The sequence below is a fragment of the Gopherus evgoodei genome, chromosome 10, assembly GCF_007399415.2.
Source record: "Gopherus evgoodei ecotype Sinaloan lineage chromosome 10, rGopEvg1_v1.p, whole genome shotgun sequence".
Lineage (NCBI taxonomy): Eukaryota > Metazoa > Chordata > Testudines > Testudinidae > Gopherus > Gopherus evgoodei.
The window spans coordinates 69,384,091-69,404,042 of record NC_044331.1 but is presented as its reverse complement, the minus strand read 5'-3'; the positions used below and the strand labels follow the sequence as shown (position 1 = coordinate 69,404,042).

General features: G+C 42.2%; 1 pseudogene; it reads right to left on the bottom strand.

Annotated features, from left to right (window-relative positions):
• Positions 1-265: 265 nt before the first annotated feature.
• On the bottom strand, positions 266-15,686 carry LOC115658586 (annotated as a pseudogene).
• Between the last annotated feature and the right edge of the window lie 4,266 nt (positions 15,687-19,952).

Sequence of the window (19,952 nt, the reverse complement as noted above, 5' to 3'; positions counted from 1 at the left end):
TCCTAAATGGCCTGATTCAAAGCCTTTTAAAACAATGAGAGCTCCTGGCCCTAAATAAATTATTCTATTTTAAAATCTTGTGGGAACGATTATGCACTCTATAAGAAAGCTTATCTCCTCTTCTTTTTGGTAGTTAATAGTCCCATTCATGCGCTAATGCTCTTGTTCACAATATTAGACCACTGGACCAATAGAGAAAAGTGAAAACATGAGACATATGATGGTAGAAGTGAAAGAAGCGTTGTTCTCGACTGTCCACACGACGCTATGCTCTTCCCCACTCTTTGTTCCTTAATACCTTCCTTTGGATTTTCCCAGCAACTGTTTTTGGCAGCTCTTGAACAAACTCTACCTATGTGGGGAAAAAATGGCACATTTAGGGCAGGTCCTTTCTGATTTCCTTGTGAGCCCCTGGGAAGAACAAAACCCCCCCCAAATGAATGTGCAAAATAAATTGCTGCCCAGTGGTTAGGAGACTGGGAGTCAGTACTGTTGGTATAGCTTTGAGCCTGACTGTGAACCCCTCACTCACACTTGTGCACAGGGCAGTGCAGAAGGGGTTTTTACTACGATCCCGAACAGGTTCGTGTTTAGTGGACAAAAGCTGTGGGCAGGGAGCAGGCTATGAGAGGGAGTCACCAGATCATGTTTATGGAGTGGGTTCCATTTCCTCTCAATCCTTGCAGCATTGCCCAGTTTACCTGAGTTTCATTCAGGATATGAGTGAGCGTGTGTGTGCACTCCGCTTCTATTGAGCGACTCATCATAATGAATTGCATTCAGAGCATGATACCGACAATGCTTTTAACAGACTGTAAAGGAATTCGTGCACTTTGTCATAAACATGGCTTGCTTTCTGAAATCCTTAGAAAAAGCCATGCTTCGAATAGACCCTTTATTTAGCAGGGGGTGGGGACTTGCCTTTCTGGATATTTGTAGGGAGCAGTAATCTTTTCACATGCTCCTGCAGTTCCAGAGCTAATTTTTCTGGGTCATGTGATAGAAAACCAGGATTCAGCACCACAAAAGCTTTCACCACCTGTGCAATAACAGTCACAATGAAATAAATGGGTGTGTTTAGTCTTCAACAAACAATCAAGGCTGAAAAACACGAGCATGAAAAAGCCCAAATCCAAAAGACTAATTGGGGTATGAAATTAACACCTTATTTCATACAATAGCACTTAAATAGTGCCCTGATTTTCTAAGGTTCAGTGTTCTTAGTGGCTTCGATTAATTCAAATTTTGAGTACCCAATTTTGAAAATCTTGGCCTAAGGTGTGAGTTTGAATATCTATTGGTGGAATATAATCTTACTTTTACATAGTGTGTTTCATTCCAAAGTATCCAAAACGTTTTACAAACTGTACCCCAGCGTGAAGTGCAGCCACTTCTGGGGTGGAGGATGACAGCTATGTAGCTGACTGGAGCATCATAAAAATAAGCTGATTTAAGCAGATCTATGTGGCAGAGAGGTGCAGGGATAAAATCCTCTTCTTACTCAACTGAAGGGCAAAGTGTGGATTGCTTGCATAGCTACAATGGAAGCTTCTTGGCTGCAGCAATGACTATAGCCCACTGTGCATCTGCTTTGCGTGGTTGGGCCTGTGGATCCACATAGGTATGGACCTACTGGCCATGCTTCCACTAGAGTGACCACTCATGCATTCCAGAACACCGGAGCTACCGGTACTTCTGAGAATGGTGTGGGTCCACGCCCGCACCGCATGACCCTGTCCCTGCTAGTGGGACCATATGCACTGTGCATGTGAGGTCACGGCAGCAGGGGTGGAGCGGCACACTCTTCAAAATGGTGTCCCCCATCCAATACTGGACTAAATCATGTCCAGTTTTCTGTCAGTACTGGATGGGGGCAAACCTCAGAAAAGCCTGCCTATCTGGTTAAAACTGGATGAATGGCCTGCCTAGCTCCCATCCCGCACCCATGCTGCCCCTTCTAATGCTGCAGAGAGTGCAGTGCAGCTCTCCATGGCCTGCCAGAATCTCTACTGGACAATACAACCATGGTTTCACTTCCTTTGAGGCTTTTTGGGGCCTTTCTAATGTCAGATAACCTAGTTCAATAAGAGTAAAAAAGCCTGGCGCAATTTAGCAATCATACTGAGATGCTAAAATCCCTGGGCCAGATCTTGATTTGAGATAAAGTAGTATAGCTACATTGAAATCAGTAGATTATGACTTCAGGAGTCCTATGACCGTTTGCATCAGCTAAGACTCTGATCCTTACCTATAGTATCTCTTTATATATTTTGTTTACAGCATTGTTGTAGACGTGTTGGTCCCAAGATATTAGAGAGACAAGGTGAGGGAGATAATACCTTTTATTGGACCAATTTCTGTTGGTGAAAAAGACAAGCTTTCAAGCTACACATACCTGAAGAATAGCTCTATGTAGCCTGAAAGCTTGTCTCTTTCATCAACAGAAGCTCGTCCAATTAAAGATATTACCTCACCCACCTTGTTTCTCTATATACCACATTGTGAGAGGTACCATTTCTACAATGCTTTTCCACATGCTCATTCACTTAAAAAAAGAAAACTAGATAATGTCTAGAGCCAGTCAAACATTTTCATCTGAAACTAAAATGAAAAGTGATGTTTTTTAAACTGAAAAATTTCAGTTTTTTTTTAATCCAATGTTTCATCAAAATGGAGGATTTCAAAATTTAGAATTTTATTTTTTCCTTTTTCTCCCTCCCTTTTCCTGGTTGCCACAGAATGCAGGAGAATCAATCATGTCCAGGATAGTTCTTTATTTTACTTTTTCTTTCTTTTTTTTTCCACTCTAACTTTTCCAAAGTGGAGGAAGTTTTGAAAAGTGACAGTTGAGAAAAGAAACTGTAACTCTGACACTCTCCTAAAGCTGGGAAATTTTTGAAAAGTTACAGAGCAGGGAAAAGAAAAAAAAAGAAAACCATTGGATTTAATTAATTTTACTGGTCTCTTGTGACAAAAAAGGGAGAAAAGGATAAACACAGACAATTTTAAAAAAATCAATTTTTGTTGAAAAAAATATTTCACAATTTTTTGACAAAACAAAATATTGTTCCATGTCAAATTCTGCAATATGGAAAAAAAAAGTTGAAATTCCAATTTCTTCATTAAATTGTTTGATCTTTCTAATAATGACACCTAAAACTATATTCCAAGGGTTTTTTTTTCAGCATCTGCAACTCATTCCAAGCAAGTATACTGTATGCAGCAGAAACTCTACATTTCATGGATAGAGTATGTCTTTCTATATCAGCCCTTTTACCTCTCCTCTGATAGGATCTGGGCTGCTGGCAACAGCTGATTCTGCGACTGCTGGGTGCTGTATCAAGGCACTTTCTACTTCAAATGGTCCGATACGATATCTAAGAGAGAGTGTTGGCATGAAACTATTAATCTTTTCATGAAAAAAGTTTTTTTAAATAGTATTTTGTGACACTACGGAGCAACATTGTAAGACAAACCTGCAAACCCAATAGTAATGGACCTACCCTGAAGAATTAATGATATCGTCAGACCTTCCAACAAACCAAAAGTATCCTTCTTCATCCATAATCCCTCTGTCCCCAGTGATATAAAAATTCCCATGCTCTGTGGAGGCAGTTTTTTCTGGGTTATCCTGACAACAATCAAAGAACATTTCTCACACCTTAACTATCTTTAGTGCAGTGTAATCCATCCATCTTTCTACAGTGCACAGAAATAAAACATGATCAGGACAGTATCATATATTCCCAAGACCAGTGTATTCCACGTATTATTATGATCTGAATTAAAAAATATAGCCACACTGATTAGCACTGTGTGTTAGACGGAGAAGGGAAAGATGTGTTCCATCAGAAATTCCCCGCAGCAGAACTAATTATTCAAATATACAATCTTCCTTCTCAAGAGAGAAATTATTATTTACTAGTGCAATGACCCCCAGCAAGGGGTCAGGGGAGGTTTTGAGCTTAGAGTTTCAGTAGCAAAACACAGTTCTCTACCACTTTATCTCAAGGAGTACGTCCACCAGCTACAAGAGTAGTTACCCTCCATGAGGACTATCCACTGAGGAAGATAACAGGACACACACTTTACAAGCCTGTTACACCAGCACTAACCTATGAAACATTCCCATTTGTGTAGTCATGTCAGGGTGTATATGCCATCACCATTTAAAAGACAAAATGATCATCCATGCTTTGAGGTTTTAGTACTGTGGTTTGTATACTAATATTTAGCTAAGATCACACACGCTTCATCAGGTGTGATGATATCTCCAGCAGAGGGCAGGACAAAAAGAGCACACATGCAGGATATAGTCGGAACATGTGCTCTACATTCAAAGGGCCAAAATCTTGGATGGCTTGCATAGGTGCAGGGGAATATGACATCTCTTAATGTCCCTGGGTAGCTGTGTGGGTGGCAGAGCAGCTTCTGCAGGGCTGCTACATCATTCTCCACCCCTGCCAGCAAATGGAAGGAGTAGAAATTGGTGGAGCACTGAGCATACAGACCAACAAAGCTGTGTTAGGGTGTCAGGGGATGTATGCTGTGCCAGACAGAGACCTAGAATAGCGTGCTGCCTGCCCCACCTCATAGCAAGGAGGAAACTGTAGGTAGACTGGGAGTCTTGGGGTATGTCTACACTGCAGTAAAACAGCTGAAACTGGCTCATGTCAGCTACTCAGGCTGTGGGGCTCAGACTATGGGGCTATAAAATTAAAGTGCAGAAGTTTGGGGTCAGGTTGGAGCCTGGGCTCTGGGACCCTTCCCCCTTGCAGGATCCCAGAGCCTAGGCATCGACACCACAATTAAACAGCCCCATAGCCTGAGTCCAGGGAATCTGAGTCAGCTGACAAGGGCCATCTGCGGGCGTTTAATTGCAGCATAGACATACCCTAAGAGACCTTGTGAACCTCTGAGGTGAAATCCTGGCCCCATTCAAGTCAAAGGAAATTTTGCCATTGATTTCAATAGAGGCAGGATTTTACCTATGAACTTCTCAATATGTCTGGTAAGTGGCATGAAACTTTTCTGAATATAATAAGTCTCCTTACTAAATACTGAGAGAAAAGACAAAATGGCCTTGTAGGTTTGATTCGGATGGCAATGTTTCCTTCTTCTCCTCGAGGCAAAATATCACCCTGGTCATCTACAACCTGCAGGAAGGAAAACATGATTGTTTTGACCGGTCCAATGTAATTTCTTTACAATTCACAACTGTAATAGGAAGAGACGAGGATGAGAACGATTTTCCTCTCATATTTTAGACAGAGTTCAGCAAGGAAAATGTATCGACAAACCTGAACATCGTAAGGTGGAGATGCCTTTCCCATGGAGCCTGGTTTAATTTTCATTCCTTTCACGTTGGCACATATTGTTACCTGTATAATACATGTTTTTTTATTTGTGCAACATGGTAGGGTTCTTAGTGATTTTAATCTAGCCAACAATGTTCACATGATAACTTCTGAGGGTCAACTCCATGTCACCTCTTCTGAGTATTTGTATGAGTAGAAAACAAAATTGCCAAGTGGCACACAAAACTTTTCTGTTCCCACAAACCCACTCCCAGCAAGAAAGACCAGTTGATGGCGCAGTGTTGCTGTCAAGAGGCATCATCCACACATTTCAGTGTACATTTCCCACCTCCACTATGCACCTCCCCTGTTGAGATTGCTTGTGTACCTGGCTGGCTGTGCAGGTGGTTCTCTGGACACACCTCAACTTTCCAGAAAAGGGATGTAAAGGGATTTGGTCTTGCAGCATTATTGTGTGTCCATTTTGAAGATAAAATTAAAGAAGGGCTGAATTTGGCCCCAAGTATTTTTGTTATGTTCAGACACTACATTTCTATATACACAAATCTTACTAGGAAGCTGGTTTTCTGTTTTCTATTGCAATTCAAATATGGCACATGAGTTTTTGTAGCTAATTACTTCTAGTTTCTCTTTCTCAAAGTGTTACTCCTGTTCATTAGGTGTAATTCTGTGGCTTGTGTTATGCAGAGGGTCAGATTTGATAATCATAATGGATCATTCAGGCTTTCAAATCTATAAGTCTAGTTGTTATGTTGATTACCTAATTCACCTATAGCTTCTTTAACAACCTTGAACTAAGTAAATTCCTGCCCTTTCCCATGGTTTTGCCAGATGCATTGTGCCCCCGTAAAGTTACGCTGTTAGAGGTTACCATGTGATAATTAGTGCAGACGTACTGTTTCCGTCTGGCCATAGGCTTCATAGATATCCAGACCTGTTTGGGTTTTCCATTGATTCATCACTTCTGGATTGAGCGGCTCCCCTCCAGTCACACAATGACGCAGACTCATGAATTTGTATCTCGAGAGGAACAGAAAACAATAAGAATCAATAATCCTACAGTCAGGACTGGTGCTAGGGGTTTGAGCACCCTAGGCAGATGGCAATTTCACCGACCTGCGCGCTGGTCCCGCGGCTCCGGTGGAGCTGCCGCAGTCACGCCTGCGGGAGGTCGACCAGAGCCGCGCGAGCAGCCGACCGTCCGCAGGCAAGACTGTGGCAGCTCCAACGGAGCTGCAGAGCACCGGACCCTCCGCAGTCACCACTGCGGCAGCTCCACCGGAGCCGCCTGCCGCCCCCTCCGGCAAAACGGCGCCCACCATTTATTCTGGCGCCCTAGGCGATTGCCTAGGCTGCCTAAATGGTAGCACCGGCCCTGCCTACAGTTTTCAAAGCACTTCAGATGGTTTTAGCTGGTTAACCTCCCTCAACTATAAACTGTTGACACGTCTCCAACCTCAAGTGCCATTGTGGAAAATTTAAATCATCATCATGCTGTAGAAGATTATACTTTGACTCTTAGATCATCTTAGGTCCTGATCCAGTTTCCAATGAAGTCAATGCAAAGCTTCCATTTGCTTCAATGGTACCAGGATGGGGATCCCTTGCAAATGAAATGTTCGTGGAGGTCAACAGAAAAGAAAGAGCAGCTGTTTCTTGGAAGAGCTAACTCAAGAAAACACAGCAGATCTCAGCAAACTTATGCCACTGAACAAGCATACTACGACAGTGGAGAAGAGCAGAGGGTTTGTATGGCCGTGCTCAGAAAAGTAACCTGCCGGTACCAAGATCTCTCACACCATTGTGTGGTTTGTTCTACATACTGGTGGCCAAAGAAGTGCCGACAATATTAATTTCCTTAAAAGAAAGGGAAGTTTGAAGAGGCTGCTGTTGGCAACGCAGAACTTTGATTCACTTCCAACAGAGGAGTCAACTGTGGCAGGACTAAAACATATATGCAAGTCCTGCTCTTCCAGTTACAAGACCCTAGAAAGCCAGGATCAGCTCTGAACAAACTGCATATGTTATCCAGTGTGTAACAACTGCTAGGAACACATATGTACCACATCCATTTGAGCTGAATATTTCTAGATAATAGCATATCACGGGATACAACTTCCAAATAAATATCAATTTGTGAGTGGCCAATTTAACTGCTCATTTTACTTTCAAATGTATGGGACAAATTCTGCCTTACACAGGTATAACTCTCATCCAGTCTTGCCTAAAAGTTGGCCATATCTTGCCTCAAGCAACCTCTGGGCCTTAAAACAATCTCATGTTTGAAGGTAGCTGCACTTGCCCAAACTGTCTTGGTTCATCCTTATTCTCTTTCCAAAGATTTGCTCCAATATTACACAGGAACTGAATTCGTAGGGTTTTTATTGGCTCTTGCATTCCAGCACAACGTTTTCTCTTGTTAGAATGACCCCTTTACAAGGTTCCATTTAAAGCAGAAAATAAAACAAAAACAATGTAGTGAACCAAACAACGAGACCTGTCCTATCACTAAAAATGTGTCTCTTTCTATTTACCATTACCAATAAGCAGATGTATGGTACCTGGTAAGACCGTGCTGCACAAGCATGCAGTAGGCAGTTGGTGCTGTGCAGAAAGTGGTTATGGGATACCTTGAGAGAGTCTGGAAAAATTAAAAATTGGAAAGTTACCATACTGAACAGAAAGGATGGACTGGGGCCTGATCCTGCAAACGTGTGAGTGGTTAATGGGGCTATGAGTGCCATAGAAACCACCATCCTATTCTGATTTAGTCTGTTCCATTCAGGCTCCTATACCGCACCTACCATTGTGGAACTGGAGTGCCCAAAATTTTAAATGTAGTGGCCAAATTCACAGTGGGGAAGAATTTGGCCCTCAACTTCAGTAAGGAAAGCCAGTAACATCTCAGGGTTAGTATCATTCAGTCCTGTTGCCGTAGCAGTTAAAAGTATTCACCCTCAGACAGTCACGAAGAGATTAATGATCACACTGAATATCTGGCGTTTCTAATGTCAGGGCTGCTAATTATTACCCAGGACTACTATGTTCCAGATTCAAGGAAAAGCCCTGATCACTGAATGAGCCTTTCCTAGCCATGAACTAGGTAAAACGGGCTGTCCTGTGTACAGAAGATGTTGAGGTGGAGGGGTGTGGGCTCTGTAGCTGGCTCCTTGACACACAACAGGGACAAGTGGGCCCATCAGCCACGATTTGAAAATCCAGGGCGAGAGAGGGTGCATATAGGACATTACCTGCCCCTTTCCTCAGAAGGCACTAAAAATAAGGGAGCCTGGTGCTGTTGGGGGCAGAAGGGGGAGAGTGGTATTTATGAGGGTCAGTGTGTACTTGATTCTGAATTGTCTGGATCTGCTTCACCTATGCAAAATTGAAATAAAATCTGCAGTGTGAATTGTTATTCTTACATTCACAATAGTTGTTGGTTCAAACCGTGGCATGCTGTGTATAAAGACACATGATCCGCTACTCCAGGGAGAAAAAACGCTGCTCCAGACTGACTTGACCCAGCCTGTGTCTGATGTGTTCCAGAATATATCTGAGGGAGTCAGATTCAGCCAGTACCTGATAATGCAGAGGGAAAGAATTTATCTATTGTCAGAGGCTGTCACATGCAGCACGAGAGAGTGGAATGCAGGTTACAAGATAATAAGGCAAAGGGGCTCGAGGCCTCATTTAGAAGATGTAGTGACGGCAAGCCACATTCACTGAACAGCACAAAGTTCAAAAGAAATTAAATTTTATCGTAAAGATCCTTCCTCCCCCCTCTCTTCGGCTCCCTCTTCTTTTCTTTCTCTCTCTCTTTTCGTGTTTCAGATTTACTGTTTTCTTCTAGAATGTATTATTTACAGCAGGGGGCTCGAGCCATAAAGCCTGCATCCAGGTCCAGAGCTCAATGCACCATTTGGAGATTTTTCCCTTCCTAGATCAGAGAAAGCAGCTAAACCAAAGGCTCTTTCTCTAGGAATCTGAAGGAAATGGCTTCTATTGACTCTCTCAGTCATATGGTTATCAATAAGGTTGAAACTCAAAATAAAATGAGAAGCCTCAGAATGACAGATAACTAGACAGGGCTGCTTCAAAGCTCACTGAAGTCCATAGGAGTGTTTCTATTACAATCACCTTTGGATCAGGACCAGGTCGCATAAGACGTTTTCATTCAAGCTTCACCAGTACAGGTTATACTCCAAACATGGCTGATCCCAAGTATATTTGAGATTCAACCCTAGTGTTTTGCATAGTGACGCTAGTATTGGCCATACTTGACGTTCAGCACCAATGTTCTTTTGGGTAACAGATATAGCCTGATTTCCAGAGGTGCTCTCAATGACATCATTAGGACTTGAGCACTTCACACTTTTGAAGACCTCTGCACACGACCATGTTTTCTTCTTGTATTGTCTAACATGTGTGTCACCTCTTATTTCAGTTAAAAGAATATTCCAGTAATGCACAATAGCTGGAAATAAAGGTAATGCAGCTATAAACAGAAGAAAGAAAGAAACAGGCCAATATCTCTTCTTCATTCAAGAGGTGGATAATTTGGGGTGACATTTTGCCTGCGATTTGAGAGATTTTTTAAAATGTTCATGAAATTTCACCCTCCCCATGAAGCAAAAATCAAGAGGCAAGATCCTTAGTTGGTGTAAATCAGCACAGAGCCATTGGTTTCAACTAAGCTATGACAATTTATACCAGTAGAGGATCTGTCCCAGAAAACTTTAGTTTTAAGAAAATGCCCATGTGCTATTCAAAATTGAGCTTTATCCTGTTTTTCTGCAAGTGGAATAGCCCACTTACCCTGTTCCTTGAGTGACAAATCATGATTGCTGATGATCTGAATTACAATATTTTGCTGCAAAACGCTTTTCATTGTGTTTTAAGGGAGAGGGGAAATCAGGTTTCTTTGCTATTGAAATATCTAATTTTCTTTTACTGTCACTGCCTCCTTTCCCTTCAACAAGGGATCTTATCACTAAGTCAGACTCTTAGGAACAGTTAGGGGTTATACCTGCCACTGACTGTAAATCCTATGCCGTAACTACTGTGGGAATGTTCAACCATTTTGGGAGGTCCTGTGCTTCCACTGGTAAAATAGATGAGCATTGGGTCTCGACTCTTTGTCTTGACGCAGTTATGGTCAGCCGGTGCCACCCTGTGGAACACACAATTCCTAACAGTGACTATATGCACGCTTTTCTACAAGAGCCCACAATATTTGCTATGGTTCAGACAGTAACAGAGCAATGCTGGGCTCGGTTACTAGTCTTACAAAATAACCAGCTGCACCAGGTATGACTCTGTACAATACAGCAACACATACTAACTCCGGCGATTCTGCTATTCACAGACACTGTGCCTCCACGTGTGAGCTTATGCAATCTAAGATCTGAGAACCAATGGCATATTCTAGTGGCTTTTTCTATAATTATTTACTCAGAGAGGTCATGGGGCTCAAAGCTGAACAGAACTCACAAGGAAAAACAGTCACAGCCCCACAGAACTCACAGTCTAAGGCTCTGATCCAAAGTTCAGTGAAGTCAAGGGGATTTTTCCACTGACTTCAGTGGGCTTTGGATTGAGCTCTAAAAGACAGGCACAGAAAAGATATGTTGCAAAGGGAGGCTTCGGGGTTTTAAATTGCTCTTCTGTGGGCATTGTAGAAACAGCAGCAAGCTGTGAGTCTGTGTGCTGTGGTCTGACAAGGTGGTGGGCAGGTTGCTGCACACACATGAGGTAACCGGAACAAAGGTATGGAATGGGAGAGGGAAATGAATGGGTGGTGTTGACAGACTGCAGCCTGGGGGAACATGCAAAGACAGAAGCTTTAAGGCACAGGCCAGGAGAGAGCCCTTCAGGGCCCTGAAGGCAAGGAGGAGAAATTAAAGTTAATGCAGTAACTAGGGTGAGTCAGTGGAGGGATGGCGAAGCTTTTCATTCAAATCTTCCAAGGGGAGCAGCGGGGGCAAAAAAACTAACTCAAGACTGAGCTTGATAAGTTTATGGAGGGGATGGTCTGATGAGACTGCCTACAGTGGCATGTAGCTGATCTGTGGCTGCTAGAAGCAATATCTCCAATGGGTTGCTAGATGGGGAGGGCTCTGAGTTACTACAGAGAATTCTTTCCCAGATGTTGGCTGGTGGGTCTCGCCCACATGCTCGGGGTCTAACTGATCTCCATATTTGGGGTTGGGAGGAAATTTTCCCCCAGGGTCAGATTGGCTGAGACCCTGGAAGCTTTTCGTCTTCCTCTGCAGCATGGGGCATGGGTCACTTGCAGGTTTAAACTAGTGTAAATGGTGGATTCTCTGTATCTTGAAGTATTTAAATCATGATTTGAGGACTTCAGTAATTCAGCCAGAAGTTAGAGGTCTATTATGGGAGGGAGTGGGTGAAGTTCTGTGGCCTGTAATGTGCAGGGGGTCAGACTAGATCAGGGGTTCTCAAACTTCATTGCACCACAACTCACTTCAGACAACAAAGCGACTATATGACTTGGAGGAGGTGGAGGGCAGGAGCCCAAGCCCTGCTGCCCCCGGGGGAATGTAGGGGAGGAAGAGGAGGCTGCAGCCCAAGCTCCGCTGCCCTGGGTGAGGGTGAGGCTTGGGCTTCAGTTTCTGCCCTAAGTCCCAGCAAGCCTAATGCTGGCCCTGGTGACCCCATTAAAATCAGGTCAGGACCCACTTTGGGTCCCAACCCACAGTTCGAGAACCACTGGACTAGATGATCATGATAGTCCCTTCCGACCTTAAAGTCTATGAGTCTATGCTAGAAATGGATTCCTCATCAGTATCTAATTGATACACCTTGCTTTTGTTTAATCTCATAGTGACATTACTAAAACAGCTGATACCTACTTGAGTAGCTCTTGGAAATTCAGCCACCCGTGCTTGCTGCCTTCGGAAACAATTAGCTTGGTTTTCAGAAACTGGCAGTCAGGTATGACAGAATCCACTGCAGGTGCCAGTGTGTCATTGGTAATGATGCACTTGGCCTTCGAAGCCTGGAGTCTATAGAAAATGTCTTTGGCCGTTAATTGGGATGTTCCTGGAATAAAGACAATTCCTAGAAAAAAGAGCTACAATGTTATTTTTCTAAATTGGGGATGAATTTTTAAAATGTTTTTAGTGAGAGTAGGCACATGAGCCGCAGAGAAATGGAGTCACTTATAAAGAGCCTACCCCTTAAAGAACACACATGAAGGTCATATTTATGATATGATGGCAAAGTCCACGTTAAGAATGAACAAGCAATTATTTTAGATCATGAGTAGAGATGGGCCCAAGTTACCAACTCTCAGTTAAGATCTTGAATACACCAAAGTTGAAGATGTTTAGAGCTGGGGTTTGATGCAGCCCATTTAAGAACATAAGAACGACCATACTGAGTCAGACCAAAGGTCCATCTAGCCCAGTATCCTGTCTTCTGACAGTGGCCAATGCCAGTTACCCCAGAGGGAATGAATAAGTAATCAGCAAGTGATCTATTCCCTGTTGCTCATTCCCAGCTTCTGGCAAAGATTTAAAAGATTACCTCCTCTGTATTACATGCAACAGTCCTGTTCATACACCCCAGAATTATATCAGCCTTTGTTGCAACTGCATCACGTTGTTGACTCATTTGTGATCCACCATAATGCCCAGATCTTTTTCAGCACTACTACTGCCTAGCCAGTGATTCCCCATTTTGTATTTATGCATTTGGTTTTTCCCAACCTTTGCACTTGTCTTTGCTGAATTTCATCTTGTCGATTCAAACCCATTCTCAATTTATCAAGGTCCTTTTGAATTCTAATCTTGTCGCCCAAAGTGCTTGCAACCCCTCTCAGCTTGGTGTCATCCACAAATTTGATAAGCACACTGTTCACTCTATTATCCAAATCATTAATGAAACTATTGACGAGTACTGGGCCCAGGACAGACTGGTACTATTCAATACGTTCATTAATGAATCAGATGATGGAGTGGACAGCATGCTTATAAAATTTGCAGATGACACAAAATTTGCAAAATTATAACAGCAATGTGTTAGCCCAAATTGTTTAATTGTTTGGTTATATCAAATTAATATATTCTGCTTTCAGTTATAATACAATTGGCCAAATCTGTCCTTTAATTGAAGACACTGGGGGTGGCATGGTTATAACAAAGGGCTCCATATTCGTACAGCTTCAGTTAGAGTGGGGTCTTGGTCTACGACTGGAGTTCTGAGGCACTACTGCAGTACAAAGGAACAATACTACTACTAATAATTAGGCACATTGGCTTAGCAATTCATTAATTTACATACTCTTTTCAAATTTATTTGGTGATTTTCAGATCTCTTTAGTTTATTTTCATTCTCCACCACATTCAGTAATATCCAAATATTTTTACTAACCTGTTCGCATACAAGCCACATTCAGTAACCACCACTCTGGTATCCGAGGTAGAATCACTATTACTCGGTCTCCTCTTTGCAATTCACATGGGTTAGAAAGCACATTGGCTGCTTTTCTGGACAGAAATCCCAGCTCCTCAAAGCTCCACTTCACCTCATCTCCCTTATCATTTATCCACCAGAAAGCTGCAGTTGCGGGTCTCTTCCCATCCTAGCAGAAAACTCAAGAAGTTAAAATAAGCAACGAAATATGAAATGGTTTAATGTAATGTTATAACCCAAAGGTTCAATTCTGATCATTTTATGTATATCTGCGAGTTCACTATGGAGAGCCAGTCTAGCCCCTGGTGTATATGTCACACACAGTTTTCTGTTCCATAATCTTTATAACTAATATGGCATCATTTTGGTCTCAGATGGGTTTGCTTCCATACTCATGTAATAACCAATGGAAGGTACAGCTGCTAGACAACACCAGTGGCAACAGGCAGCCAGTCTACGTTAGAACAGCACTTGTGTTGTTCTGACTTAGAACAGGAGACCAGAGCTACCCAGAATGGCACAAAAGTCAGGAGAGTTTAAGGATAAGCTTTACACCACTTTTGTACCCAACCCAGCCTGTACTTTGTGCATTTCAGCCAGACCCAGCGTCAGGCCCCGACTGTCACCCTACATCCATTTTAAGGCCAGAAGGGACCATTAGGATTATTTAGTCTGAGGGCTTGTCTACATCAGAAAGTTGCAGCGCTGGTGAGGGAGTTACAGCGCTGCAACTTTGAAGGTGTACACATCTGCAGGGCATCACCAGCGCTGCAACTCCCTGTTTGCAGCGCTGGCCGTACTCCCGTTTTGTCTCGGGTGTAGAGGATCCAGCGCTGGTGATCCAGCGCTGGTAATCCAATGTAGACACTTACCAGCGCTTTTCTTGACCTCCGTGGAAGGAGGAAGCCTCTGGTAATCAAGCTGGTCTCCTTCCCCGGCTTGCTCTCGCGTTCCCCGAACCCCGAGCAAGCAGGTCTCCTTCCCTGCAGTTTGCAGGGTGGATCGGGGAACGCGAGAGCAAACCGCGGCGAAGCTGGTCTCCTTTCCCGGTTTGCTCTCGCGTTCCCAGAACCCCGAGCAAGCAGGTCTCCTTCCCTGCGGTTTGCAGGGTGGTTCGGGGAACGCGAGAGCAAACCGCGGCGAAGCTGGTCTCCTTTCCCAGTTTGCTCTCTCGTTCCCAGAACCCCGAGCAAGCAGGTCTCCTTCCCTGCGGTTTGCAGGGTGGTTCGGGGAACGCGAGAACAAACCGCGGCGAAGCTGGTCTCCTTTCCCGGTTTGCTCTCGCGTTCCCCGAACCCCCCTTGAAGCCGCCCAACAGCGCTGCAGTGTGGCCACATCTAACACCACTTGCAGCGCTGGTTGCTGTAAGTGTGGCCACTCTGCAGCGCTGGCCCTATACAGCTGTACTAATACAGCTGTAACAACCAGCGCTGCAAAATTTTAGATGTAGACATGGCCTGACACTGAGAAAGAACAAGAACAAGGACCACACGTAACTAGTGGGCTGATCCCTTATTGTTACAGAGCGATAGAGAGAGCCTGGTGCATCTAACATTAAAAGGTGAATTATCTTTTGTAGCTGATGCCTTAAAGATACAAAGATTTCTGAGACAGAAAAGAAAAAATAAAGGATCCATTCTTCTGCAGGTGTAAATCAGCCTCTCTCTTCTATAGTTGATTTACACCACCTGAAGATCTGGCCCAATATCTGTGATGCAAAAGAACTGCTACCTTTTCCAGCTGAGACCACTTGTCTAAGACATCACTTGCAAAGTTGAAGTGTTCTGGCAGTTCCTGTTCACACCGGTTTATAGATTCATAGTGTGAAACAATCTGAGACACAAGACGTCTGTTATCTTTGTGGAATAATCTAGAAGGTAACTGGGGAGTCCACACGGATTGGAGAATTCGTAATTTAAATAAAGTCTTCATGATGCTGATTTATCCAACTACGTGAAAAAGTCAATGAATATTCGTGGTGGATCATTCAACTGCAATGGAAAAAAACAAATAAAAACCAATAGCCACATCCTGAAAGCTGTTGAATAAGCACAGTGGGATAAGTTAATGCAAACAGAACACAAACTATGGACAATCTGAGCCCCCACTGGACTTTGTTATTTTAAACTGAAAATTTCTACCTCTATTATTGTGAGCTTGTAAATAATTACAGTAACATTTTTCACTAGCATATCTATCATCAGCATTATAAGTGGTGAGTACAAACACTTCATTTTCTAGTCCATTTTTTCTATCCTGATTCTCCATTCACATCAGTTTTACACCAGTGGAATTCCATTGACTTCAGTGGAGTGACTCCTGATTTACACTGGTGAAAGAGGCAAAACAGACCTAATCTTGCCAATCTTGGATGAGATTTAGCTGCTTATGGAAAAGTGTTAACAAAACTGTACAGTACCATCAGTTGGAAAGTGTGTTGAGCTCATAGCAGTTGGACAGTGACATTGTGGGAGCCACAAGTCCTTACCATAGCTCTACATTCTAATTATATCATCACACTCAGCCCTCGTCCAGACTAACCCGCGGCATCGGCGGGTTAAAATCGATTGCTCGGGGATCGATATATCGCGTCTAGTCTGGACGCGGTGTATCGATCCCCGAGCGCGCTTACATCGATTCCGGAACTCCATCAATCCGAACGGAGTTCCGGAATCGACACGGAGAGCCGCGGACATCGATGGAGCGCCGTCCAGACTGGTGAGTACCTCGATTTTAGAAATTCGACTTCAGCTACGTTATTCTCGTAGCTGAAGTTGCGTATCTAAAATCGATTTTAATTCCTAGTCTGGACGTGGCCTAAAAGTAGCTTATGTGACTTTGTTATTCCCCCAACATACACTAGATGGCAATTCACCACACTGAACACCATGCTGACAAACCTCTGTCACTTTTGATATTTGTATATTGTACTTTCTTTCCAGTTCTATTTTCTGTAGAGGATGGGAAGTTAATACATCTTTCCATTTTAGAGAGGACTGCATGATACATTTGAAAAGGTTTTATATTGCTCTTTTAAAGTTTACCCATTATTTCTTTGAACAACTTCTTCAGATGCCTTTATTTTTCATAGTTAAGAGACATAATGAATCCACACTGTACCCATTGATGCTGAAGTAACAGAAGGAGGCTAAAGATGTGATTTTAAAGACATCTGCACTCCTTTCAGTTCAGATTGGGCAGAAAACTTTGCAGAGATACGAGTTGTAAGGTATATTTTAAATTTAAACAAAACAATTTTTAAAAAGACACTCTAGATCACTCTCCCTGTCTTCTGAGCTGATCTCAATAATGCATAAGAACATACAATACAGACAGAAGGATGATTAAAACTCAGCTTCAGATGTCAAGACCCCCAGGTTCTGGTCATGGCTTTGCCACAGACTTCCTTTGTGAACGTGGACAAATCACTTAGGGACTGATTCAATTCCACTGAAGTCAGTGAGAACCTTCCCATTGATTTTAATGGAGTTGGACTTGATAAAATGAGTAATAATATTTATCTACCTCACAAAACTACCGTGAGGCTAAATAAACATGTTTGTATATGTGTTGCAAGCCTTAGGCTTGGTCCACACTACACAGTTAAATCGATTTAAACAGCGTTAAATCGATTTAACTCTGTACCCGTCCACACTACAAGGCACTTTAAATCGATTTTAAGGGCTCTTAAAATCGATTTCTGTACTCCTCCCCAATGAGAGGAGTAACCCTAAAATCGATATTACTATATCGATTTAGGGTTAATGTGGACGGAAGTCGAAGTTATTGGTCTCATTCTTTTACTGTGGCTACCCAGAGTGCACCGCTCCGGAAATCGATGGTAGCCTAGGACCATGGACGCACACCACCGAATTAATGTGCCCTAGTGTGGACGCATAAAATCGATTTTATAATATCGGTTTTATAAAACCAGTTTTAGTAATTTCGATTTTATGCTGTAGTGTAGACGTAGCCTTAGATGGAAGGTGATAACTCAGGGCAAAGTGTTTACCAAAGGTATCAATAAGAGTAATAATAATAAAATACATTAAATCACTTAAAAACCTCTTTATTTGCATTTGGTTTCAAAGGAATTTTTAAAATATCAAAATATATGGGGCAATGGATGCGGGTGAATACAGATGGGGCCCAAATGTCCACATATCGCATTTGACTCATATCCCAATAAGGGTATCACATTTTAATGTGAACGGCCATTTAAAAAGAACGCTTACCAGGAAGTATATTAACTTTTTATTTTACCTCACCCAACTGACATGGCTACAACACTGCATATAACATTAATTGACAGCTATCATTTCAGTTCTGCAGCATTTACTATTTCCACAGCTCTCTAAAGACATAAAGCACTATTTCCTATAACCAGGGCTATGCAAAAGTACTGACCATTTTTGCTATTTTGTTGTGAATGATTTTTACGCCCTTGAATTTTCAATTTTCTGCACAATTCAGCAAACAGATTCTTTTCCCCACTGTCAGCTGGCCCCAGCAGGCCTGCATCCTAAACTACCCTGCTTTACTTTAACCTCTTTCCATCACTTTGAGGTCAACAACTTTTCCCAATATACTGCGTAGTCACTGATAAGGGGTCTTCATGAAGGATTTAGGTTACTACTTGTTTCAGTGGAGACAGTGAAAAGTAACCACTTGAACAAATGACCTTGTCATTGTAGGTTTATTACTTAGGAGGCTTAGGCTGTGTTCTGAGATAACTGCTGAAAGGATGTTCATCTGAGATAGCCCATGCAGGCCTCTTCACATTCTCAGATACTTTTTCATTGCCTGGATGTCACTTATAAAAGAATTTTGAAAAGAGTGGATTATGGAAAAAATACAACCAAAGTCAAGCCAACCTCTTTCTAGTTTTTCTCAGTTGTTCTCACAAAATCCTTTTGCATTTGTTGATTTAGCAACAGTGTTTATATAGGGTCATATCCTGCCCTCAAGTTGTACACACAAATCCCAGTTACTTCATTACAAGTCCTATTTAAAAAAAAAATGTAAAAGAATCACACCTGCAAAATCAGGATGGAAGATAATTTTACAGGTAAATAAAAAGATTTAAAACACAGAGGATTCCACTCTGACTCTGCTTCCCAGTTACAAAACAGGAATAAAATTACCTTTTAGCATAGGGAAAATTCACAAGCTAAAACAAAAGATAATCTAACACATTTCTTTGCTTTACTTACAATTTTTGTAATCTTAGATGCTCATTTCAGGTATGTTTTTAGGAGATGTTTTTTCCTGCCCTGGTCTCTCTCTCTCTTTCTCTCTCTGTCTATCGGAGAGGGAACAAACAAAGAGAGCCCAAACAAAAACCTCCTCCACCAGATTTGAAAGTATCTTCTTTCCCCATTGGTCCTTCTGGTCAGGTGCCAACTAGGTTAATTGAACTGATTAACACCTTACAGGTAAGGCAATTCATACAGCTGCCCTGTGTATATTTATGACAACTGATAATTAATAGCTTGTAATTAACAGTTTTGGTTTGCGCTTTGAACAAGTAACAGCCCTTTATACAGTATTTTTCATCTCAATATCTCCAGGTGTCAAGTATCAGGGGGCAGCTGTGTTAGTCTGTATCCACAAAAACGAGGAGTCCAGTGGCACCTTAAAGACTAACAGATTTATTTGAGCATAAGCTTTCATGAGTAAAAAAAACCCCTTCTTCAGATGCATGGAGTGAAAATTACAGATACAGGCATAAATATACGCAGAAGTATGCGTATAATACATATATTTATGTCTGTATCTGTAATTTTCACTCCATGTGCGATGTTGCACTCTGTATGATTTTATGAAAATATGCTAATGTAACTGGAATATGCTTCATGCAAAAGGTCTCTTGTAAGGTATCATTACAAAGCTTATAATCTACTGAGTGTGATCATCTTATTTGTATACATTTACAACTCTTGTATCTGAAACTAGAAATATGAAATATAACTCTGAGGGCCTATTGCAATTATGCAAAGTGTGGGCCATTAATGACAGTTTAGAATCTTGATGACTCCCATTAATCAGGACAATTGACTGAAGATGGCTCTGTTTTACCTGCAAGTCTTCCTGTATACGTATGTGCTGGCAAGCGGGTAATGAAGCCTTACAGTGACATGTGATCATGTCACCTGAACTGGAATCCATCTTTAACCTACTGCTTTTCCATTGAGAAAG